The sequence below is a fragment of the Orycteropus afer genome, unplaced genomic scaffold, assembly GCF_000298275.1.
Source record: "Orycteropus afer afer isolate SDZICR_OR568_19922 unplaced genomic scaffold, OryAfe1.0 scaffold00057, whole genome shotgun sequence".
NCBI classification, from domain to species: Eukaryota; Metazoa; Chordata; class Mammalia; order Tubulidentata; family Orycteropodidae; genus Orycteropus; species Orycteropus afer.
The window spans coordinates 5,901,076-5,927,571 of record NW_006921644.1 but is presented as its reverse complement, the minus strand read 5'-3'; the positions used below and the strand labels follow the sequence as shown (position 1 = coordinate 5,927,571).

At 52.0% G+C, this 26,496-nt stretch overlaps 1 protein-coding gene across 1 annotated transcript in view; it reads right to left on the bottom strand.

The window, feature by feature from the left end:
* The window catches only part of LOC103195540 (c-Maf inducing protein), a 232,672-nt gene that overhangs the window by 51,894 nt on the left and 154,282 nt on the right, over positions 1–26,496 (bottom strand). The window lies entirely within an intron of this gene.

Here is a 26,496-nt window from a genome sequence, read left to right as displayed (position 1 = left end):
TTTCCTTCAGTGGAAGGCACTGCTTCCGCTCATCCTGATCTTGCTAAGACACATGACGTGGCCGGGTGGGGACCAAGCTCAGAAAGGCCCCCGGGAAACGCGATGCAGCCCTCAGCATCCACCCAGTGACGAAGGGGCTAGTATCCTCACCTCCGCTCCAGTGCCTGTGTGTCCAAAGCTAGAGAGGTTGGGGCCAGGGTGCTGCCTGGATCTGACTCGAAGTTAGTTCCGCCTCTCTGACATCATGGAAACAGAGCCCTTGGAAGGCGGAAGGCAGAGGTCCCAGCCACACACTCCCTCCCGCCCGGCACTTCCCGGCCAGCCTGGGAGCCTCTTCTAACCTCACTTCATTAAGTGCTCTGCCCTTGGGGAATTTTAGTGTCACTGAGCCAGCAGCCATCTGGGGTAGCATGTCACAATCTCTGAGCCAAATTCTGAATGAGGGCAAGAAGAAGGAGAGGGTGAGGGTCCCCCACCGGCCCCTAAGGCTCAAAGAGAAGTTCAAAGGCCACCTGGATATCCCTGACGCTAGTTTCTGAATTAAGAGTTATAAAATGTGGTCTTGGGACCAATGCCCAAAAAGAAGCGTTTGGACAAAGGAACACCAAAGAGTGCTGAGAGATATCAGAAAACAGACATAGGCTCATAGACGGCATCAACGTGGCCCAAACCCCAACTTGGACTTTTAGACTCCAGAACAGTGAGAAAACAAACTCCTAGGGTTTTTTGTTTTGTTTTGTTTTTTAAAAAAGCATTGTTTGGGGAAGTCGTTGACATTGATGCTATGATGCTGGAAGCCATGCTACAGTACTTCAAATACCAGCAGGGTCACCCACGGTGGACAGGCCTGAGCAGATTAAAACAAGGGGGGTGTAGAAAGGCCTGGCAATCCACTTGTGAACATTAGTCAATGAGAACTGTGTGGATCACAGCCGAAAACTATCCTCTATGACGCAGGAAGATGAGCCCCAGGCCACTCAGACACTCAGGGGCCACCACGGTGGCTCCAGGAGACCAGTAATGGCGACCCTGGGGCAGGACGGGGCCACATTTCATTCTGCTGTGCCCAAGGTCGCCAGGAACTGGAGACTATTTGATGGCAACTAACAACAGAAACGAGACCCTGAGGAACTGAATAGCTGACTGGGCTCAGCGAAGCACCGCGCTGGAGCGTGAGGCATTGTGCTGGTGTGGAAAGCAGGCTATGGAGTCAGACAGACCAGGTTCTTCCTGTGAAGACTTTCACCAAATGAGCCTTACTTTCTTCTTCTATAAATACAGCACAAAAATAGCTTGTAGCTTCTTTCAGTCTGTGACCCTTATAAACCTGGGACCCATGTGGTCCACTCTGCAAGGAATTACGTTAAAAAACAAAATACCAAAGGAGAAATTCTAATCCTTAACTTATTTCCTTTTGAAAAACTACTGTAAAGGGGATCAAATTTACAACCCACAACAACATAAACGGTATCCCATTTCTTACCGCTCCATTTTTTCCCCACACCCCAAACTGTTTTGGAGACTTTTACATATGGATCATGCCCACGACAACCACCATCCCCACACAATTAACATACATCAAAGGCGTCTAAAACATTTTCTCCTTCTTGTCTTAGATCTTTCTCATGTAAACCAGCGTAGGAGCCCCTTCTTCTTTTCTTCTTCTCTCCATCCCTTTTACCATCACCCACCTAAGCCGATCGCACTGCTCTCTGCCCGTTCACCAATTCTGCATCAAGGAGACAAAGTTTTCAGGGACCCAAAGGGCAGAAGAAACAACCTGTAAACAAGCTGTTTAGGAAAACCATCCAACTTTTCATCAGCTAGAGGAGGGGACAAAGACCAGAAACATTTACTAGTTGATCATTTTTGATCCTATAAGGACTGGAGGAAATGCACAGCAGTTCACGCAGGTGGGTGTTCAGTGAGGGGTAAACATGCTGTGGGTGGCAGTGGGGGTGTTGAGAGGCATTCGCTGAACTCCACGACTTCAGTGATGTGAGGCACCCAGTCACGAGGGCTCCTCGATAGTGTACCGCCATCCATGACTTCAGTGACGTTGAGGCACCCAGTCACGGGGGCTCCTGATAGTGTACCGCCATCCATGACTTCAATGACGTGAGGTACCCAGTCTTGGGGGCTCCTCCGTAGCGTACCGCCATCCACGACTTCAGTGATGTGAGGCACCCAGTCACGAGGGCTCCTCGATAGTGTACCGCCATCCATGACTTCAGTGACGTTGAGACACCCAGTCACGGGGGCTCCTCGATAGTGTACTGCCATCCATGACTTCAATGACGTGAGGCACCCAGTCTTGGGGGCTCCTCCGTAGCGTACCGCCATCCACGACTTCAGTGACGTGAGGCACCAGTCACGGGGCTCCTCCGTAGCGTACCGCCATCCATGACTTCAGTGACGTGAGGCATCCAGTCACAGGGCTCCTCCGTAGCGTACCGCCATCCATGACTTCAAAGACACGAGGCACCCAGTCATGGGGGCTCCTCCACAGTGTACCGCCATCCACGACTTCAGTGATGTGAGACACCCAGTCACAGGGGCTCCTTGGAAGCATATCACCAGCTTTCTTCCTAGCAGATGTCAGCTGAAGCCTCCCTGCCCGATGCCATAGCTGGAGTGTGTGTCTTAGCCACACAACACAGAGTGTCCAGAAGTGAGCCAACCCCACCCCGGAGGATGAATGCCTCTTTGACTCCCCAGGACTGTGGTTTTCATCCACACTCAGAGAATTGTTTAATTTTTAAATGACCATGAAATGGGCACAAAAGTCCACCATCTATTAAGAAACCCACAGCGATCCATCCCCGTATCTTCCCACAGCAGATTCTAGATTCGAGTCTGGGCTGGGCTCTAAGTGCCCTCTCTTCTGATCAGCTGCAAGCTAGTTCCGTTTGAAAGAACAGTGACTTTGTGATTGTTGCGAGACCAATGCAGGCCCATTATAAAAGACATAAGCCACAATGATGAGCGCCAACATGGGCGCAAACAAGTCCTCGAGAATCGCACAGCCCAGAGATAACCAGCACTAGCGCCTGGTGGACACTGTCCCAGCCAACCCTCAGCTAAACCTGGCAAAAGACAACAAACGTTTTGGGTTGGTGCCCTGCCCTCCACAGACTGGCATCCCTGGGAACACAGAGTTAAAATGGGGCCCAGCTGAGTACTGCGGTACGGCCTCAAATACAGTCCCCCTCATAAGGGAACCAGCCTCAGGACCCACTAGATACACTCAGCCTTATTAGGAGGCGGATGGAAACAGCTCCCCTGTGGGTGTCCAAGCCCCTACTTAAAAGGCTACATTCAAAAGCAGAAGGCCCCAGTTGTTGTAACGGCAAACTTTCAATAAGCACCATGCTGTGCATCCAACAGGCATGTAATCCTCATAGTAACTCTGAGCTGGGGCTTGTCACAGGCTATGTTCTGCCCAGAAGCAGACCAGACAAGAAGCCAAGTACAGATGGTTTATTTGGGAGGTGACGGTAGGAAACATCAGTGGGGGAAAGTGAGCCAGGGAAGAGAAGGTGGTCGATAAATGGGACATCCTCAAGCACTGGGACGAAGCCAGCAGGCATGCTGTCCACTGCGGGCAAGTGGGGCTCAATCCTGCCAGGAACCCCTAGCCCAGGTCGCCTGTCTGCGACCGGTGGAGGCTTTTCCTGGGCACAAACCCTTCAGTAATTCTGGCCTGCCCCAGGTCCAGGCCAGAGTGATCCCACTGCCAGAAGAGACACGCCCTCAGCAGAGCTACAGGGTCGATGGTGAGCAGTCTCGGTGTAGAAGGCTTCCCTGCAGCTGCAGCCATGGGTGTGTGACTGTCCTCTGCTGACACACAAGAACACCAACGCCTACTGAGGGTAAGTGACTGACCCCAAGGCAGGCAGCCAAAGAGGGGCAATTCAGGATTCAAAACTGGCTCTGGTCAACTCCAAAGTGCTCACTGTATCTCATCAGTCAGGGCCAGTGGAGTTGGGAGGAGAGGTGGGGATGGAGAGAAGGGTAGGTACTTCAAGCCATAAGGTGAAGAAGGAGGCAAGAAGGCTTGGTGGTATAGGGCAAGGCTCTGAGACCCAGAGGCTAGTGATGAGAAGGGGGAGAGCTGTGGGGAGGATCAGGAAGCCTGGGCTGCCACATTAGGACGACAGGGAGCGAGCCGGTCCCTGGGCTGCCACATTAGGACGACAGGGTGTGAGCACATCCCTGGCTCCTAGAGGAGGCACTGAGCCTGGCAACAGGGCAGCCTAGAGAAGAGGAAGGCGTGTCTAGGACCAACAGGGGCCCAGTTACTCCTCCTCATGACACACTAGTGTGCTTCATCCCAGGAAGCCCCCTGTGCTCATCAGGCGATGAATCATGGTGGGACGGGAACAAGGACGCCTCCAGAATCCTGAGTGCCAGGCTCCCAGCAGCCCGGCTCCCAGCTTCACAGCATGACCTTCCAGCCAACCCTAGCCCACCAAGGGGAGTGGATGGTCTGCTGGCTGTCCAGGATGGTCCCCTCAGGCCAAGGGATTCCTTGAGGCAGGAGTAGACAGAGGCCTGGTGACTGTCAGACGTTCAAAGAGAGGCTCTGGCTTGAAACAGGGGTTGACAAACTACAGCATGTGATGTGGGTCAAATCTTCCCAACACTGTTTTTGTATGATGGTGCCAAGAAGTGCTTTCTGCTTTTTAAAGGGGTGTGAAAACAAACAAGAATATGTGACAAGACACTGAATGTGTCCCATTAAGCCCAAAATATCTTTTATCTAGCCCTTTACAGAGAAAGTGTGCTGACCTGATCCCTGCTTTAAAAGGTCAAATCCCAACCCAAGATGTAAGCACACAAAAAGAGGTTCAACATCATCGGCCACCAAAAGCAAAACCAAACCAAACCAAACGCACTGCCACCAAATCAATTCTGACTCACAGCAACCTCCACTGGGCTTCCAAGGCTGCAAGTCTTTATGGAAGCGGACAGCCTCATCTTTCCTCCACGGAGTAGCTGGTGGGTTTGAATCACTGACCTTTCAGTTAGCAGCCAAATGCCTTAACCACTATGCCACCAGAGCGCCTTCATTACTCACCAGGGAAATGCATATCAAACCTTCAAGATACTACTTCCCACCCACTTGGATAACTGTAATTGCAAAGACAATACTAACTATTGGTGAGGAACCCTTGTGCATTGCAGGTGGGAATGGAAAATGGTACAGTCACTCTGAAAAGCAGTTGGCAGGTTCTTAAAAAGTTAAACACAAATTTCTGCTCCTGGGAATCAACACAGAAGAAATGAAGATATATACATACGTGTCTATACAAAGACATGCATGTGAATGTCCACAGCCGTATTACTCCTAACAGCCCCAAGGCAGCAACAACCCAAATGTCCACTAACTGATGAATGGATTAAAAAAAAAAGTGGTCCATCCACAGAAGGGAAGACCATTCAGCAGTAAAAGGGAAAGACCTACTCATATGTGCTACCCTATGGATGAACCTCACAGACACTTCTGCTACGTGGGAGAAACCAGCTGCCGAAGATCACACATTACAGGGTTCCTTTCACATAAAATGTCTAGGAGAGGCAAGGTGACAGAGACAAACAGTGGGACAGTCATCGCCTGGCGCTGGGGGTTGCAACAAGGACGGACTACACACAGGGGACCTCCTGGGGCCTTGGAACTGTCCTAAAAGCAAGACTGGTGAGGCTGCACCACTTTACAAAAGTTATCAAAATAGCTTAATTGTATACTTACAATGGGTAACTTCTATGGCATATAAATTGTGCCTAGATTAAGTTTTTTTTTTTTTTTTTTTTTTAATCCCCAACCTAGGAGGCAGGAGACGCCATCAAAGGATTACGGCTTCAGTGGTTAAGAGCACAGGTTTCCATTCAATTTCCATTCAAATCCAAGCTCTCCTTCATCTGTCCATCTGTCTACCCATCTCTCTATTCATCCCTCCGTCTGTCCATCCAATCACCCACCCATCCATCCTGCACCCATTTGTCTGTGTATCTGTCTACTCATCTTTCCATCTGTCCAAACATCCCTCTGGCCATCGGTCCGTCCATCCATCCATCCACCCAACAAAGATTACTGAGAACTAACCACTGTTATGCGCCAGGCGTTGTGTTAAGTACAGAATCCCAAGCACATGGCGCTCACAGTCTGTTGCCTGTGCCTCAGTGTCCTCATCTGTGAAGTGGGGTAAGAATAATTGCTATCTGAGTATGCTATGACTGTTCCATGAGACCACATATACACATTTAGCGTTTCCTGGCTAAACAGCAGCTCTAAGTATTATATCACCTACCAAGTCCAGGGGTGAGTGGTCCAGAGCGGGCAGGACTTAGGAGGGCTCCCACCATCTGTGACTAAACCCCAACAGCTGCCAAAGCCTAGAGCCACAGCAAGAGGCGCCTGCTGCCCGTGTGGGAGAGCCAGTCACTCCACGGCAGTCCTCGCCCTCTCTGCGTGTCAGGGAAGGGACGTTACCTGGGCAACACCCGCCATCGCTCTGGTAACTGCTCCCTCAGCAGAGGCAGCCAGACGCCGGGTTCTCAGGCCTGGGAAAGTGGGAAAGCAGAGCCGCTCGCTTCTCCTCAGGAAACAAGCTGTCGCCCAGAGTATGCTCCTTGCCAGGGGAGGCGTGACTCAGAACGTGCTGGAAAGACGCCTCCCGCTGATGCCTGCCGCAGCCTCTGAGGCTCCCACACTCACTCAAGCACGCATGCTCCCCACGACCTGTCTTCCAGGCACAGGCTGCTCGGCGGGAGGCAGGAGTCGAGGAGCAGAGTGCTGGAGGCCCCGCAGAGACAAAGCAGACGGGGACTGGGCTGACTTCTCACACCTCTGCCCACGAGGTCCTAAAGCTGCGCTGCCCAGTGCAGAAGCCCCGGCCACGTGTGCTGCTTACATTTAAATGCACCAAACTTGAGCACAACCCAAAATTCAATGCCTCGGTCCCGCCAGCCACAGCTCAAGGCTGCAGAGCCACACACGGTTAACAGCCACCACATCCGTCAGCAGACCAGACATCTCCACTGACAAGGGTGAACTCCACCCGGACCCTGTGTCCCAGGAGTGAAGCTAGGAATTCCCCCACCCCTCTGTGTTCTGGAAAACTGGTTATTGCAAAGCACTGCCCTTCCCAGGTCTCCTGTCACTTAGGTAAGACTCAGGCACCCCTGGTTACCTACAACAAAGCAGACCCACATCCTCTACTCGTGGCTTCAGAAACGCCGAGCTGAACTGCTTGTCCCCACTGATCAACGGCAACAAAATGCTTGTTAACCAAACTTGGGTTAAGTTTCTCTTCCTCCCCCAAACCCTTGAATTTGGACCTCTTCTCAGCATGAATCAGAATACTGTCCCTCCTTAAGGGTCCTCCTGAAAACAGGCAGGGGTCACTGGGACGCCTCCTGCGGGATGCTGCCCCCTTCCCTCTCGCTCCCCCACACCTGGCTCTCTCTAGCCCTGTCTACTCTCGTCGTTACCAAGGCCCTCTAGCCCGGCTCTGGAGATGCTTGCTTCACAGTCAGAGAGCTCACTTCAGCGCAGCACACCCACCCGCCCACTGCAACGGTCCCTTTCCCCTGGCCACAGCCTTCCTTTCTGAACACGCCTCTCCCTCTCGAAGTGCAGACTTGGTTCTGACTTGACACCAACACTGCAGAAAGTTTCCGTGGGCAGTGCAGTCCCAAAGTTTTGGGGTCCCTCTGCCACTTGCCCTCAGAGGACTGAAACATGTTTGTCTGTCTCTTGCTGTCTGTCAGTCCATACTTCTGTGCTGAGAGCCAACATGTGTATGACACTGTGTTCAGTATAAGGAGGCAGACTCTGGCCATAAAAGGCTGACCCTTCCGTGGGAACCCCCTCTCCATGCAAACCCCCTCTCCATGCCTGAGTCCACCGCCCCCTACCCCAATATCTGACACACCCAGGAAGGCTGACTGCTAGTTAACTTGTCTGGCTTCCCTGACTGCTAGACAGGGCCCTTGGACCACCCTGATTCCTTTAAGACCCATGTCTGTTAACGTGCACCATGTAATTTGCCATCTCTGCCAAGCCAGTGTGGTTCTGGGGGCCCTGGACACTACAAAGGCACTTTCAGTCTTCTCTTTAGTCCTCCAGAATGGCTTCCCTTAAATCCTTGTGGCCCCAAACACCATCACTTTGCCTTCAGATCCACCTGGGCCTTGCGATTGGCCCACGTGTGTCACCCCAAAACCATTCTTGTAGCCCCAAGTCTGGATCATCGACCTAAGACCTGGACACACACAGGGACCTCAAGGGCCAAACACAGCCCTGAGTCTCACTCCTAATGCCAACTATCCCACACCGTCTGTGTCACAAAATCAATCCCTGGGCTTTGGCCATGATTCCCAAGAGGAGACGGGCTCTCCCAACAGCGTGCACCCCCCCAGTGCAGGTGCACGGCCTCGGCACCAGGATAATCCGAGGGTGTTCACGAATCTAAAGAAAACGGGTTTAAAATACTGAACTAGAAGCCGATACCCCAAAAAGCTGTATTCTGAAGGAATCTATAAATGTGCGTTCTGATGTTTCTGTTATAGATCAGGCCTTTAGGGACAGCAACATTCTGGGACGAGACTGAGCATTCCCCCCCCCCTTTTTTCTTCCCTCTCCAACTGGGGGTCTTCCTGTGTCTTAGCTGGGTAGGGACAGCCATGCTCCCCAACCCCGCGTGCCTGTAGGAACCATGGGGACTTCTTCCATGAGAGCCCAACACACTGGCCTGCCCAGGGGCTCCAGGTCCCAGAACCAGAGCCTGGAAGGGACATGACGGCTGTCGCTGTTGCTGCTGCTTCTACTTTTTAATTTTTATTGAGGTAAAATTCACATAGCACAAAATTAGCCATTTTAACCATTTAAAAACGAACTGTTCAGTGGCAATGAATACACTCACAATGTAGTACAACCACCACCTTGCTCTAGATCCAAGATCTTTTCATGACCTCAGAAAAGAAACCTGGACCCACTAGCAGTCACTGCCCATTCTTTCCGCCCAGCCCCTGGCAAGCACCAATCGACTTTCTATCTCCAGGGACTTGCCTGTCCTGGACATGCCTGTAAATGAAAACATACATGTGGTCCTTTGTGTCTGGTTTCACTCACTCAGAACAATGTGGTCCAGGCCTGAATCAGGGCACCCACTCCTCATTTATCAATATGGTTAGGGTCCAAAGATTAGGTCATCATGGGAAAACTGCATTATGAGAAAATGGAAGATGACCGCATCAGGTCACAAACGGGAAGTGACTTCATCGCTGCATAACTGCCAAACCACGGAGCATCAGGGGCCAGCCAAGTGCACACGTAATCTCACCCACCATAGCCAGTCATTCCTGCATTGCACCTCGGGTGTTGGTTACTGCCAGACACACACTACTAATGCACAAAACAGCTGGATAGTAGGTTTTTTCACTGTTGCCATAAATGCTAAATGTCAGATAAGGTGACAGTCAGTAAGTGAAGAGGAGGTGTACTTCGCTCCTTTTTATGGCCAAGTAATATTCCATTGTATAGACAGACCACATGTGTTGTTTACCCACTCACTGATGGAATTTGGGTTGTTGCACCTTTCAATGATCTTGAATAGTGAACATCTGACATTGCTTTTTTTTCTTCCCTTCGAGTTTGTCCAAAGGACTTTATTAGGAAAACACTTTATTTAGAAGAATGAGTAACTGCTGCTGTTGTGGTCTTTAAAAAAAAAAAAAGAAATGTGTTTTCTGTGAAGGTGAGCACAGCAGTTTAGAGGTTCCTGTTCAGTAATTTTTACACACTCGTTGGTTATATTTTTCACAATGTGTGAGCAGTCTCATTACTTCTGCTCAAGAGTTCTGTTTGCCTTTTGCTAATAAGTTGATGCCCTTCACCCTGGCCCAGCCCCTCAGCTGTACCACAGGGCAGTACAGTGTTTATGAAAGTGCCTCCATGACACAACAAAGAGACCTCAAGGGGCCGGGGTGGCCCAAGTGGTTTACAGTCAGCTGCTGACTTGAAGGTTGGCAGTTTGAGCCTGCCCAGCAGCTCCTCGGAAGCAAGTCCTGGTGATCTGCTTCTACAGAGATTACAGACAACAAAACTCTATGGGGCTCGGTTCCAATCCGTAACATATGGGGTCGCCATGAGTCAGAACTGACCCAATCGCAGCTAACAACCAGGGCACATCAGTCTAGCCAGTACGCTACTGACTACTGGTTGAAAAACTGACAGATGAAGTCATCAGTGATTATCTGCCAAAGACTCTTTTTTTGTTTTTCCCATGATGCTTTCGGAATACTATTCTGATGGTGCAGTGGTTAAAGCGCTTACGTGGTTAAAGGCTTCTAACTGAAAAGATTGGTGGTTCAAACCTAACAGCCACTTTGCAGGAGAAGGATGTAGCATCCTGCTTCAGTAAAGATGACACCCTTGAAAACGGTGTTGGCAGTTGCACTCTGTCCTCGAGGGGCACTGTGGCTCAGAACAGACTCAACAGCAGTGGCTCTGGCTGGGCTTTGTTTCAATAAAGATTACAGCCTCGGAAACCCTTGGGGCAGCTCTACTCTGTTCTGCAGCACTGCCGGGAGTCGTGAGTCGGAATGGACTTGGCAGCAGTGGGTCTGGTTCCCCCTTTCCCCCAACTCGTGTGTGGGGCACTGGCTCTTCGGAGGGGCAGAGAGCGGAAGAGCCCACCGCAGACCCTCCCCACTTTCCAGTCTAGCTGGAGGCACAAATCCCTCTGATGAAGCTACTAATTACAATAATTACGGCTACTGCTTATCCAGTGCTTACTAGGTTCCAGGGACAATTACACTGCATAATGGGTTGTGACAAGGGACACAAGAGAATAATAGTTGTCACTTCTCGAGGGCTCTCCAGAGGCCAGGCCCTGTACTAAGCACTTCGTAGAAAATAACTTCGAATCCTCACAACCACTCAGGGAGGTGAGTGGTGTGGTCACCTCCACCTTGCAGATGAAGAAACCGAGACCGGGAGAGGCTAACTCGCCCAAGAGCTGGAGCCACCATGCCGCTCTGACGACCCTGAGGAGACAAACCTGGGGGCTTTCTAAGCCTGGACTAATGCTTCCTGTAAACCACACAAGTCCTGGAGCTGGGCAAGCTGCCTGGCTGCACCTGGCCACCCAGCTGACAGCTGCCCGCAACACTCGCTCCGGGGAAGACGGGTGATTTGTCTGAGACGGGGGAGAGGCTGGGCACCAACACCCGAAGCGCCCACCGGAGATGGCCTCCCAGAGTCATTACCGCTCCCAAGGAAACGGCAGGGACTCGGGCAAAGCGTCCTGCTCACCGGCTCCAGGGTGCCGGCTGGTTGCCTGGGTAACCATGTGTCTGGCTGGTGAGGGGAAGAACTGGCCTGAGTGCTAGGCTGCGTTCTGAGTACCAAGTCCTAGTACCCAGTCATGACACTGAGGGTTTCTGACAGATTACAAAATGTTATGCAGCCATTTCCTCACTGGGTACAGGCTCCTGGGGGTTGGGACTTCTGCCCCATGGAAGGAGCCCCGTGGCCAGAAGGAAAGGGCATTCTGCTACAGGCACTCCTGCTGGGCCAGGCACTGAGCCCACCCTTCAGGCTTCTCCAACTCCTCACACTTTTCCCTACATGAACCACCTATGTGCATGCGTGCGTGCGTGTGTGCATGTGGGGGAATGCAGATTCTGGCTCAGAAGCCTGGGGGTGGGGGCCGGGGTTCCGCATCTGTAAGCAGCGGAGTAGAGAGGCCCTAACCCTCTTGAATGCTCTGCATGAAGTGGAGTCTTGTTTGGTCCTCACCTTTCAGAGAAGGGGGCACCCTGAGAGACAGCACTGGGACCAAGGTTATATAGCAGTGGTGTGGGGTGAACTGCACCCCTCCCAAAAAAAGTCTGACCCTCCTCCCCGCTGTCTGCCTGTAACTGATTTGGCAGATGTAATTGTTACAGTGAGGCCATACTGGATTAGGGTGGGCCCTAAAGCCAAAGACTGGCGTCCTGAGAAGCAAGCCACGTGAAGAGACGCAGTACAGCAGAAAGGCGGCCACGGGAAGTGGGAAGGCAGACTGGAGTCATGCTTCCCCGGGAACAGAAAGAACCCCTGAGGCCACTGAAAACTGGAAGGGAGGCCTCCCCAGGCACCTGCCTTCGGAGGGAGCACAGCTCTGAGGACACCTCAATTTCAGACTTCCGGCCCCCAGAACTAAGAGAGGCGACACTTCTGTGGTTGTGACACTCGCCCCACCCCCAGTCTGTGGTGCCTGCTTGCAGCAGCCACAGGGCCCTCCTGCAGCCGAACCGCCCCAGGTCCCTGCTGCCCTTCTAGACACTCTGCTGCACAAAGGGGAAGCTAAGCCCCCGGGGGCAGGGGCTGCAAGGGCCACTTGCAGGGGTCAGCACGCAGGGGCCCCTCTCAGCAGTCTCACCCAGCCTGCCTCGGTTTGCAATTTGCTGGGTTTCCTCTCCTGGGGACAGGGGTGGCCCTGACGTCCCATTTCCTCCTTACTCCTGTGGGGGACAGAGACGCTCGGGTTCACTCTCCCCTTCAACTGCCCTGGCCAGCCCATGAGCCGATTGCATAAGCCCCTGGTTGGGCACTGTACACCGGGGCACCTGCATCATCAGTGATGTCAGAAGCAGCCACCTGGGGACCCAGGGATTCTGCAGGGAGACCTTCCACAGAATCCTGGCAGGGACATCAGCACAGGGCTGGCCTAGGGTCCTTGCAAGAGGAGTCACTGGTCGGGGTCCATGTCAGCTATGACAGCAACCAGTGACAAACATGCTGTGGTTGTACCTTGATGACCGCCACCACGGTCAACGTGTAACTGGACATAAAGTTACGTCATACACACATTAGGATGGATCTTTCTTCCTCTCTCTGTCTCTCTCTCTCTTCCTTCCTTCCCCTCCCCTTCCTTCCTTCTCTCCTCTCCTCTCCCCTCCCCTCCTCTTTCTTTCTTTCCCTTCCTCCCCTTCTTTTTCTTTTATAGCCTCACCTCTGCCCCGACCCACCCCTAGAATCCGCACTGGCACCATGGTATACACCAGGGGCTGGAAAACTCTGTAAAGGACCAGATGGTAAACATTTTAGGCTTTGCAGGCCATGTGGTCTTTGTCACAGCCACTCGGCTGGGTGGCGCGGATGGGCGCGGCCCTCCTCCAAACCACCCTTTACTTGCAAAAACAAGCCAGATAGTTTGCTGATCCTGGTAGATGTCATGTCCGATCTGTCTCCACCATCATAAATAATCAAATGCAAACGTACAGAGAGGCTTGTTTGGTCCTCATTTCATTTTACCAAAATGACACCCCATCAAACACACGTCTCTGTATTTTGCTTTTCTCTCAACGATACCTCATTGAACTCACTCCAAAGCCACTAGTATAGATTTTCCTGTTCTGAGAGCTTCTGTAAGCCACCTCAGCATCAGTGAGCACAGAGACAGGGTGTAAACTTCAAAAATTGAAAAGAGCCAGCCAGGAGTTCTCCGGCCTCACCGCAGCCCCGTGTCCAGATCCCCTCTCTAGTCTTTGTGATGGTGGCCTCGGTTGCAGTCCCCACCTCCAGGGACAGAGTGCTCCTCACCTGGCCAGGCAGCCCACCTACCATGACCAGGGCACTGGATTCTAGAGAAATTTTCCCCAGCCACACACTGCCTGCCTCCCTTCAAGTCCCCAAGAACATGGCCCACCCGTCCTCAGCTTTCAAATATGCAAAGACTGTTGTCCTGTCTCACCTTAATTTTAAATGTGACACAGTTCTCACACTGGAGACATGGATGAGACTCTGTTTTCAAAGGAGACCGTTTAAGAAGGGACTGGCTTTTCCAGTGTCAACATGGTGCTGGGAGCCCTGAGCAGAACCCAATCCGATCACCAACACTGCAGTCGCGACCTCTTACAAAAACAATCATTAATGCGAGATGGCATTTGCTGAGAAAACACTCCTGATTCCTAACAACCCACCAAATAAACGTTAAAATGCACAGACTGTACCCGACGCGGCTCTTCCTCTGCCATGGGGGAGCGGCTGGGCCCCACGCGAGTCCCCTGCCCTGACACCAGGGACAGACAGGCCTCTGTTTCCTTCAGGCTTGATAAAGGGAACACTCTCTATCCCAATCCCAAATAAGGGTTTCCGTGCTCAACCTCAAGCCGGTAGCGTCTCAGCAGGGCCTCGCTCTTCAGTTAACTAAGAACTTTATCTCATGTGTGCAGCACTTCAAAGGCATCTAATCTGTCATCTCCGTGTTTGGGAACCTCTAGCCCATCAGGCTGCCTCCGCTGGGCCACAGCCACGGGCTCCTACAAAAAGCCTTCATTTATGAGGACCCTGGAGCAGAAGCCAGGAGTTTGGGTGGTACAGTGACTAAGGCATTCGGCTGCTAACCAAAGGTTGGCAGTTCAAACTCACCAGCTGCTCCATGGGAGAAAGATGAAGCAGTCTGCTCCTGTAAAGATTTACAGAAATTCCACGGGTCAGTTCTGTTATGTCCTATAGGGTTGCTACGAGTCAGAATTGACTCAAGGACAGTGGCTTGGATTTTTAATGATTTTGGTCCCTCATACATTAATTTGCAGTTGGTCTCTACTGTGCGTTTCAAGGCAGGTAGTGACGGTGCTCCTGAATACAGGGCAAGGCACGCTCCTGCCTTTCCAGGAAAGGGGACCCAAGGGGGAGAGGTGGCTTTCAGAAGGAGGCTGAAGCATGTTCTTCCTTGGGGTGGGGTCCTCCTCAGACAGGCCTGCTCAGACAGTACTGTTCAAGAGGAGGTCCAGGAAGGATCCAAGGAGCGTGACTTCCATGGTCTTCATCTGTGGAGTCTTAAGCTCCCAGAGCAGATGAAGGGACACTAGCAGGGTAGCCTAAAGCGATGGACAGAGGGAGGGAGGGAGGATGGATGATGAACAGACAGCTGCTGTGGAGTCTATTCTGTCATGGTGACCTACGTACACAGTATGAAGTGTCGTCGGGTCTTGTGTCACCCTCACCGTCACGAGCACGTATGAGTCTGTTATTATGGCCACCGTGCCAACCCATCTCACGAAGGCTCACCTCACCCTTGCTGCCCCCTTTTACCCCACCCTCTAGCGACTACTGACGTACCTAAAGAAAGTGACTTGGAGCCGGTTCTGCTGGGATCCATGGGGTTTTCACTCCCCAGGTTTCTGTTTCCTGTCTGTCTCAGTCTGAAGTTCTGTTGAAGCCCGCCTGCCATCAGTGACCCTGCTGGCTTCTGAAATACCAGTGGCATAGCTTCCAGCACCACAGCGAGCCACGAGCCACCACAGAACGGCACGTTTATGAAGGACAGTCATTTTGTTCTTGATTTCAAGCTGTGACGACCCAGCACCAAGGCCCAAATGACAAAGCTTTAGACCTGTGTTTGAGTTTTGGCTTGGGTGGCATGGGAAAGTTAATCTTTCTGTGTCATTCTGTCATCTGCAAAATGGGACGTTAATGCCCGCCACCCAGGAACACTGGTGGCCTGAACAAAATTACACAGGGTGGCATGCAGTAAATGTCTGTTGCTCTCTCTCCTTTCTCCTCTCTCCTACACAGTGGTTCTCAGATTTTGCTGAGTATTGAAATCACAAAGAAGGTGCTTTAGCACAGATTGTTACAGTCTGGGAGGTGGGGCCAGAAGATTTGCAGCTCAAACAGTTTCCAGGTCATGTAGGTACTGCTGGCCAGGGGACCACACTCTTGAGAACCACTGAGTTACTGATTCCAAGTCCCTGGGTCCACTGAGGCTGGGAAGTCTGGGAGAAGATAGGGGCCATCTTAGACAGAAAATTCACTGAAAACTTTGACAAAGGCCTCAAGAGTCAACACGCATTGTGTGTGTGCGTGGGCGGGGGGGGGTTCTGCTTGAGTGTGCCCTGTTTGGCCAAGGTTGAGTTGGCCCCTGACCTCTCCGCTGTGCACAGTAGAGTCCCCAAGCTCTTGGACAGCTGTTTCAGCCCAGAAGTAAAATTGAGCCCACTTTGCTCAAGGGTCTTGTCTAAGCATCTGCCTGGCCACTTCTGCTTCCCAACCTCACCCAACATTCTAACTGCACAAATCGCCCACAAGTCAGCAGGCTCCAGCAGGGGCGGCTTCATGTCTCTCAAAAAGCTGTCTGTCCATTTCAGGGGTTTCTGAAATAGTCTAAAGGTTCTAAGAGTGTACTGGGGTCTCCTGGGAGCAGAACACCAGCAACGACCATTCTGGAAACCTCTCCTGGTCAATTAGCCTCTTTCTCAAACACCTTTCTGTCCAGAGAGTCGAGCCGGCTGCCCCACTGGGGATTTTCAGATGGCCTCTGGACGAGCCAAGGACCTCATCTCTCTGTGGGGACAGGCATTGCTCTTTTCTGTCTCTGTTTGGCCTCGTCTCCAAGCCAACGGGTAAGAGGAGCCTCAGACGCAAACAGGAACTCCGCACACCACCTTCCCGCCCAGCCCTACCACCTGGCTCGTCCCCCCAGAGCCCATCAGCATCCCATCCCAGGGGGCTCTGCTACCCCCACCCCGCCCAGCTGTGAAGGGGGCTGAGTGCACAAGCCTGAATGACAAAATGTCTTTCTAACCAAGATGTTACCACCAGTTTATCTTTAAAAAATAAAATAACTCTAAAGAGAGAGAAAGGAAGAAGAAAAAAAAACCTTCTCCTTAAAGGGTAGAAAACAAGTTCGCCCGCAAACCGTTTACGTGAAAAACCTTCCTTTTACGGTGCGGTGACTCATCAGCCCTCATCAGAGAGCACACTGGATGACACACTGGAGCCCGGCCCCACTCCGCTGCCTGAAAGAAAACCAGCAGACGCCACTTCTGGGCCGCTCGAGTGCTGGCTGCATGAGCTGCTCCTGGCCCAGCACCGACTCTCCCCACACCCTGGGGGAGTGGGGTCCCAAATGTCCCTGAACCCAAGGCTGCCCCTCTGCTGAGGGCTGGGGATACCCCAGGAGGCGGGAGGGTGCAGGGGAGAGGCGTGCTTCAAACTCCAGCTCTGACATTTGCTGGCTTGGTGCCTTGAATGGATCACTCCACCCCATCCCCCAACCCTGGGCTTCAGACTCTCCATCCATCAAATGGGGATGGTGACAGGGGTCCGCAGGGGTGAGGGTCAGGTAACCAGCACCCCACGCTGCCCCCAGCATGCACATGACAAATGCGTTTCCCCTTCTTTCCCTTCTTCCAGGAACTCAATTTCCCCAACTGGAAAATCGGAGTGCTGTGTGAATGATCTGAGGTCTTGTCCAGTACGGAGCTTCTCAGAACTGAGACTGAAGAGAACGACACAGACCTGCGTGTGCTAGACTAAGGAAAGGTCACCACAATACATAATTAAAGGGTAAAAGAGCAAGGGACAGATCTGCAGGTATGAGATCTACGGCATTTAAGGAGGAAATACACAAGGACTTTCATAAACACCTTCTGAAAGTCTACCTAAAACCACTAACAGTGACAGCCTGTGGCAAAGCGAACTTGGAGGAGGGGGAGACTCACTTTTATTTTAAACCTTTCTATACTTTTAAAAAGGAGCTCTGGTAGCATAGTAGGTAAAGACATTTGGCTGCTAACCGAGGTCAGGAGTTCAAACCCACCAGTCGCTCCATGGAAGATGAGGCAGTCTCCTTGATGGCGGTGAGTTTGGTTTTTGTGCAAAGTGTTAACAGAGGTAGCCCGGACAGTTGGTTCTTTTGGTTGTCGTTGCTCTTTGTTCTTTTCAGTATTAAAATATATATATACAGCAATTTTTAAATGCTTGTATGTTAGGACTTTTACACACTGCTGGTGGTAATACAATTTTGTAAAACTCTGGTGGCACAGTGCCTGAGGCATTTGACTGCTAACCAGAAGGCTGGTGGTTTAAATGCACCAGTCACTCCTCAGGAGGAAGGCTGGGCAATCTACTTTCGTAGAGATACTCCCTCGGAAACCCAAGGAGGGGTCGCTATGAGTCGGATTTGACTTGACCGCAGTGAGTTTGGTTTTTGATACTTTGAAAAACTGGCAGTGTGGGCTAGAGGTGACCATCTTCCCATCCTATGACCTAACAGTTTAACTCCTAGGCATATGCTCAGCAGGAATGTGGACACATACACACTGAAAGGGATATACTACAATTTGACAGTGGTTCTACCTGTAGCAGCCCCAAATCGGAAATCTGTCTCCATAACCGAATGAGCAGGTTAACTAAGTACCTTCATACAACACACCACCATCCAGTGAAGGGAATGAGTGACGCCTGGCACATGCCAGCACAGGTGAATCTTATCATTGTAAAGACCGAGAAGCCAGTCACGAAAGAGTTCTAACTGCATCCAGACTGTCATGGATAAAGTCCGAATACAGGCTGAACGGATCTACTCTGCCAGAAGTCAGAGCAACGTTTAGGTGCAGGGGTGGGCAGTGACTGGACCGGCTCGGGAGGACTCTGCTCCCTGAGCTGGGTGCTGGCCATGTGGAGCACTCAGGCGGGGATCCTGGCGCTCGGTGCTCCCTCTCCTTTGCACACTCCTCTCTAGTGCATTACCCTTCAGTGAACTGCTTCTACATCAAACACACAAAGGTGTCTCCTATCTATTTCAAAGAGCGTTTGAGGGAGGTGGGGACCACGGACACAGATTCCAAAGACGCCAATGCATGGGGTCCCCACACACTGGGGCTGACTGGCTGTGTGTACTTGGACAAGACCCTCCCCTTCTCCGCTTCTCCTTCAAGATGGGCCTAACACAACTCTGAGAAGACCGCATGAGATAACATACATGAAAGCCCCCAGCAGAGCTCCTGGCATCACTTGTTATGTGCCGTCGAGTCAAACCCAACTCATAGCGACCCCTCCTTGGGTTTCCGAGGCAGTATCACTACGGAAGTAGGATTGCCCAACCTTCCTTCCGAGGAGTGGCTGGTGGGTTTGAACCGCCAGCCGTCTGGTTAGCAGGCAAGTGTCTTAGCCACTATGCTACCAGGTGCCTAATAATTATTTTTCTCCCCCTAGTGCAGTGCCTAAGGCATCTGACTGCTAACCAGAACGGTGGGGGTTCAAACCCACCAGCTGCTCTGTGGAATGAAGACGGGGCAATCTACTTCCGTCAAGATTGACCACCTTAGAAACCCAATGAGGGTTGCTACGAGTTGGAACTGACTCGATGGCTGTGGGTTTGGTTTGACTGTTTTTCTGTAGAGAAAGTCCATTACAGCATGAACTCTCCTTCCCAAGGCTGCCCGTTCCTCTGCCACTTGGTTGGTTCCAATCCCTGAAGCTCCACCAAAGGGAGCATGCTGTGGGTGAAGGCGCCAGAGATGTGGCCCCCAGGGGCCGCAGCCTGGGCCTGGAACAGCCCCTCCTGGGCTCTGCTGGAGCCCACAGCAGGAACAGCAGCCAGCCAGATGCAGCTCTGTGAGTAACTCTGCCCTCTGATCCCAGCCCCGGTCCCAGGCTGTGCAGTCCTGGGGTGTGAGGGAACCCCTACCCCGTGGGGAAAGCCCCTCCTTTCACAGTCTCAGCCGAGTCCTTTGATCCCCTCCTAGGGGGTCACAAAGCTTTCTCTGACTGAGTGCCAGCATTAATCCGAATGGAATTCCTGACTATTCAACCTGAGTAAAGCAGACTTTGTGGCCAGGCTCTGACGGGACAAAGGCTACCTGCCGCCCTCCGGGACAAAGGCTACCTGCCGCCCTCCGCTGCATGTCCCTGTCTCACCTCTTGCACAGGGAGTGAGGCAGTTGGCACTTGTTACCATCCCAGGTGGGAACTCTGGTAGCATAGTGCCTAAGGCACTTGACTGCTAACCAGAAGGCTGGCGGTTCAAACCCACCAGCCACTCCTCGGAAGAAAGGTTGGGCAATCCTACTTCCGTAGTGATACTGCCTCGGAAACCCAAGGAGGGGTCGCTATGAGTTGGGGCCGACTCGACGGCAAATAACAACAACAACAACAACCATCCCAGGTGGAACAGAGCCGGCCCTGGTGTTGACCGGAAGCTCCTCAGAGCCTCCCGTGAGCAAGCCCCAAAGAGGCACAGGACTGGGTCAGCCTGGATCTTGACTCCTGTAACAGGCGGGGTAGGGGAAGTGTGCACTCCCTCTGGCAACTCCAGTGGATGGGCAGTGGCTACGTTGACAAGAACTCTGCCTCAGGGGAAAAGTGTGCTGTGACTGATTAGCGACACCTGCCATGGGCTCACTGGGGACGGTGGTACGTGTGTCACGCATGCACCTCCCTTCTAGCGCCCTGCCTCCAAGGATCCTTCCACACAAAGGCAAGCAGGGTCTCTGTTCACTAAAGAAAAGCAAGGATTCCCATTCCAGGTATATACCCAAAAGAACTGAAAGAAGGATTGTAAAATCTGTACACCAGTGTTCACTACCACACTATTCACAATAGGAGAAAGGTACAAACAGCTCAAAGGTCCATCAGCAGATGAGTGGAAAAATAAAATGCAGTGCAAACATACAATGGAAGCGACTCAGCCGTAAAGAAGAGAAATGGATGAACTGTGGACACATTATGCCGAGTGAAATAAGTCAGTCACCAAAAGGACAAATATTGTATAGTCCCATTTCCAGGAAACGTATAAACCAAAGTTGACCAGTGATTACTAATAACCTGGGAGTGGGATGGCTGGGAAAGCAAAGAGTCACAGCTCAGGGGGCCTGAGTTTGTTAATGGGGGGAGTAATTTGGAAATAGACAGTGGTGGGTGCAAACATGCAAATGTCAGCAACAACACTGAAATGTACACGGAAAAACAGCTGACTTGGCTGATGCCCTACATGTGCTTCCCACAGCTAAAAAAGGAGGAGCAAGACGACGAACTCTCACGGCATGTTCATCACGTGGCAGGCCCGCTCATCCTCATGAGAACCCCATGGGCTTATTATAAGCCCCATTTTATTCAGGAGGAAAAGAAGGCCCACACAGCTGGTGGGGGGCAGACCTGCACCCAGGCAGTCTGGCCCTGACCCTCACCCTTCAGGATTGTGGAAAGTATTCCTTTGAGACAAAATTGGTAGCATGTAGCAAGAGGCACCAAAAAAAAAAAAAAAAAAAGCCCCACTCTGTGGCCTACTAACGTGTTCCAGGCACCTGGGTGGTGCCAAGGGTCGACGCACATGGCTGCAGAAGGAAAGGCTGGAGGCTGGAGTCCACCCAGAGGCACCTCAGAAGAAAAGCCTGGTGACCTACTTCTGAGAAATCAACCCCTGGAAACACTGTGGGGCACGGTCCTCCTCTGACACGGGGGTCGCTGAGTCAGCCAACGTGACAGCAACCGACTTTCTCCAAGCCCTATGCTGACACGGCTGTATTGCCTGTAACTGGAAACTGGGGCGATGCACCGTGTGACCACAGCACAGGGCTCTGCTAACATCTGCTGCACCCTCTGCAGACCCCTCCTCTTGCAGACCCTGGAAACGTGTGGCCATGTGTCAGCTGGAACACTACGCCAGAGCGGCACCACCGCTACAGCTGTCACCAAGTCCGCGTGAACACACAGTGCAAGGGGATTTTCCAGGGTGAGATCGATCACGGGGTTAAGACCAGCATGAGTCGTGCGCTTGGAATGGTCCTAAAGGCGTTTTCACCATCAAACACAGGAAGGCTGAGAGCAGTGGGAGACAGAGACAGGGAGAAGGCAGCGTGGACGTGGGTAGACGGGCCTGAAGACAGGGGCGTCCTGGGCCAGAGCGGGCGAGTCCAGCCAGATGGCATGCAGGACGGCGCTGCCCAGAGGAAAACACGGTGAGGAGACAGCTCTGTATCAAGGCCAGCCCAGCACACAAGGCCGAGGTGTTGGAACCGGGGGACACGAGTGACACAGTGTATGGGGGGCGGATGTGCAAGTCATGTCCTGAGGAGTGGGGGCGGGTTCCAGGAGGAGTCTGACATGAAGGCCGGGATGCGGTCATTGGCTCTTACCCCTGAGAAACGGGGGCTGGTCAAGTCAAAGGCCAATGCACATAATCCGTTGGTGACGTCTGTGAGACTCAGGGAAAAATGCAAAACTTTCATGAAATGCCGCATGGGACAAAAACTCCCCGACCCTCCCTCAGACGTGCAAGTCAGAAAACAGAGAGGCGCCGAGGGTGCCACTAAGAAGCACAGGCTCACAGGTTCAGAGAGCAGGCTGGTGTGTATGTGTGTGTGCGCACGCGCGTGTGTGTGCGTGTGTCCCCACCTCCGGATGGACTTCCTACCATGCAGAGGACACACGGACTGCACGCAAGGTGGAGAGAGGTGAGCCAGGCCCTCTCACCAATAATGTGTGTGAGGTGCTCAGATAGCCGCCACCCCACCAGGGTCCCTCCTCCTGTTTCACACACACCCTGTGAGCTGGACCATTCTATCCCCACTTCACAAATGAGCTACCAAGGCCCAAACACGCTCCAAACCCACCATGCTCATGTGGTCACTGGCACGTGCAACATGCACGCACAGCCCTCGCTCCTCTCTACACCACTGCCAGCACCCTCCCCTGCTGCATGAGAAGGGAGACAGCGTCCTGGGCAGCGGTGGCCATGAAGCTGTGGCTGCCCCAGGGAGCTGGGAAACCCTGCTCAGGGAGGAGGGGACAGTGCTGGCCAGGGCAGGCAGCCAGAAAGGATGCAAACCTGGGCTGGGATGTACCCTGGCTGCTTGGCTCCGTGCAGCCCTGGGACGAGAATACAGCCTAGTCTCTTTTATCTCACACATGGCCCAGCTGCCCCCACCATAGCAGTGGGCTCGGCCCTGCAGCTATTCTCAGTGGGCCAGCTTTCCCCAGGGCAAAAATCAGGAACCCTCTCCGGATGACAAAACCTAACCCAAACCAGGAGCCACAGAGTTCATTCCGACTCACAGGAGCCCACAGGTCAGAGCAGAACTGTCCCAAGGGCTCCCCAAGACTGTAAGTCTTTATGGAAGCAGACTGCCTCATCTTCCTCCTGTGAAGCTGCTAGTGGGTTTGAACCATTGACCTTTTGGTTAGCAGCCAAATGCCACCAGAGGTCCTTCTGGATAAGAAAATGCCTTTCTTTTTTGTAGGGTTGGCGGGCCCAACCGCTCCAGCTATGCAAAGCAGGTGTACCACGGCCTTAAGGGCCTGCATACCTGGGTGTGTCACCTCACAGCTGGCTACTAAGTACCTGTTGCCCAAGACCTCATCTACTGAGACAGGTTGTCCTTCACAGCTGTACACACTGGGCCTAGGAAAGACTAGTCTTCTCACAGCTTTGCAAATACAAACTGTCCCCTCACAGCCTTGAACACATGCTCAGCTTATTTTCCCTCATGGCTTTTACATATAAGCAGGCCTGTCCCCACACGGCCTTGTGCACACAGTCAGGCCTGTCCCCTTGCGGCCTTGTGTGCACAGTCGGGCCTGTCCCCACGTGGCCTTGTGCACACAGGCAAGCCTGTCCCCTCACGGCCTTGTGCACACAGGCAGGGCTGTCTTGGCAGAGCCTGGCCTCCCAGGGTCAGGACATGAGCAAACAGGTGCATCCCTGAGTCAGAAAAGAGGCCTCATTAACTCATACAAGTGTTTATGCTTCCACACCCCCAGGAATTGGCCTCAGGGGCCGAACCACTCAAACCAAACAGGGTCAGCCCCACCCCCTGGGAGTCCTTAAGACAGCTTGCTCTGCCCTAGTGGGCCCTAGGAGGGCTGAGGTGCCCAACGCTGAGCACCTAGAACAGCTGTACCCCACCACCCTTGCCAGATGCCCCTAACCCAACTTCTGCAGGGCTCCAGGCCTCCTCTGACCTCAGTGGGGCAGGGGAGCCAAGAGAAAGCAAAGAGCTGCCCAGAGAGGCAAGGAAGGGGCCCAGAGGCTGGAATACTGTGGGCAAATCTCACTCTCCTTCTTGGTGACCTTGGGACTTGGGCCAGCGCGTTATATTTTCTTAGTTCAAAAGTCCTTATCTGCACATGAGGATAATAACATACCCTATATCCAATCGGATGAGCTAATACACAGAACACATTTGCATGGTGCCTGGCCCTGAGCAATATTCCCCAAATGGGAGCAGGGCACATCCTGACATTCTGAGCTGCAGCCACGGAGATGCGGCACGGGCAGCGTGGACCGGAAATTAGGAAGAATACAGGTATTCTATTTATAGCCTTGGTCCATGGAATGATTTGCAGTACATTCTACAGCTGCACTTCTCAACCTTTTTTCATTATCGCTATCAACCAAAGGAGCTTTTTAAATGTTTACCTTCTGCTCTATGAAATTAAATATTACAGAATGAGATATCGTTGGGTACGGTGGAGCTTCGGAGGGCCACAAGCTATTGTGTTTTAGCCTTCTGAAAACCAATCTCCACCTTCTTGGGGGTGATACTGCCTCTGTTCAAGGTATGACCTAGAGGTGCTAGCACAGCTAGGTATAAATGAAAACAAGCAACCACACCCTGCTGACAAGGCAACATTCTTTACAGAAAGTATGTACCATGCACGTGCACTACTGCTACAATTATGGCAATGTATGTCCTGTAGAAAGCAAAATGACAATAACAACATTTAATAAATTCAAAAATTCAGCTCAGGTTGTGGGATTTTTAAATGTCCTTACTCTTGATGTGCTATTGATTTTTCTGTTGAAGATAAAAGATTTTTAAGAGAAGAAAGGAGAAAAGGCCCCAAATGGGTGGTTGTTGATAGAGAAGAAAAGAGAGGCAGCATCAGAGGATGCAGATGGTTAGCCCCTGACTGAGCAGAGGAGGCCAGAGCTCAGAGTAAGGACAGCCTGATCAAGCAGGAGGCAGGCCAGTCCCACAGACATGGATTCAAATTCACTCTACCATGATGGGCAAGTTGCTGGACACTCTGTGGGGCCTGGTTTCTTCATTTGTGAGATGACAATGAACAGGAAAGCACCCAGCTATGCCTCGCCATAGTAAGTACTAAATAACTGCATTTGAATTAAATGAACATTTGCTGAGAGTCTATCCAGACCCCAAGGCGAGGAAGCCACTGAATAGATTTGAACCCAGGTCTTCCAGCTCATTTTGTGAGCTAGTAGTACTTCCAAAATACTTCACATTTCTTTGTTATTGTAATAGGACAGGGAGCATGTTTCTTTGTCATCAGAACTGGAGTGGCATAGTGCCACAGGAATCTAACTGCACACACTGAGATATCACTGCCACCTGGTGGCAGCATACGTGAATCAATGGGGGGCAATTAAAGGTGAAAAAGTGCCAATGCTTCTAATGAGAGAACAAATGTCTCCATGCACGTTAGAGGCAGGAAAAGGGCCAGCAAACTGCCGGGCATTCGTCAGTTCCATGACACTCCTGAAGTGGGTTTCCTTGGATTTTTTTTTTTTTTTTTTTTAATCATTGATTAATTTAAGAACCACAAACAAGCCAAATGCCACCATCAGCACAGATATCCAGGCCTTCATAAGGACTGCTAAAAAGCCATGCTCCTCACTTGCGCACATGCTCGATCGTCAACCCCACCAGCAGTCTTTAACATCTGAGTGGGTACAGTTCAAGCGTGTAAATGTTAAATCATCTTTCTAGCCAAAGTCTCCCGAAATTTGAAATTCAGTGTCTACCACCTTAACCATCTCTGGTAGCCATTTCACAAGCAGTGCCTTGGACGTGTTCCGTAAATCACTGGTAAAGAAAATTTTGACCGGAACAAGGCAGAAAGCAAAGCTCTGTGGAGTACCACCAAAGACAGCCTTCTCATTGAGGGTGACCTTGGCTATCTTTGAAAATGCAGCATTTCCCCATCCTAGAGGGTAGGCAGTGCCCTGAAAAGGGGGGAAAAAAAACACTGAGGACTCACACTTGAAACATGTATTGAGAACACAGGAGGTGGAGACTAAGTGGTCATGGTTCCTAGCAGTGAAATGGCCCCTTCTTCTAGGTAGCTCCCCAGACTACCACTGTTACCGCTCCTCTCTCTTGACCACGCTGGCATGCAAGTCCCAGAGGGCCCAGAGCAGGTCCTGACGCATGATCTACCTTTCCTGGGACACATCTATGCCTGGGCACGCAGAGCGCCAGGCATCAGGGACACACCCCCTGATGTGTCCATGGAAACGAAACTCTCTGGAGGCAGCACCTGCGGTATTCATGAACAGACATGTGCCAGCTCATCTCCTTAGCTGCCGCTCAGGCCCTGCGTCCAGAAAGCCTCAGCTGCTGCGAAGGCTGAACAGCACCTGCCTCAGTGCCTTACTCACTGAGGGACCTTGGGCTCCAGTTTCAGCCTCACCTTTCCCACATGCACAATGGGAGCCATGATCATGACCAACCTTACAAGGCTGAAGCAAGGAGGAGATGGACATGATGAGCCCACGATAGTTCCCATATAGCAGGAGCTTAATGAACGCTAGTCCCTTTCCCTTCATGCCCCACTGTGGAGACTCACGCTCAGTTTCTGAGACTTGGCCCTGGAGGCACAAAGCAGGGGGACCAGCAGCTGTTAGGAGAGAGAAGTACCCTCTTCAGCTGGATTGGGATGTAACTTCCTGGGACCGCATTTCTGTCATGTGCTTG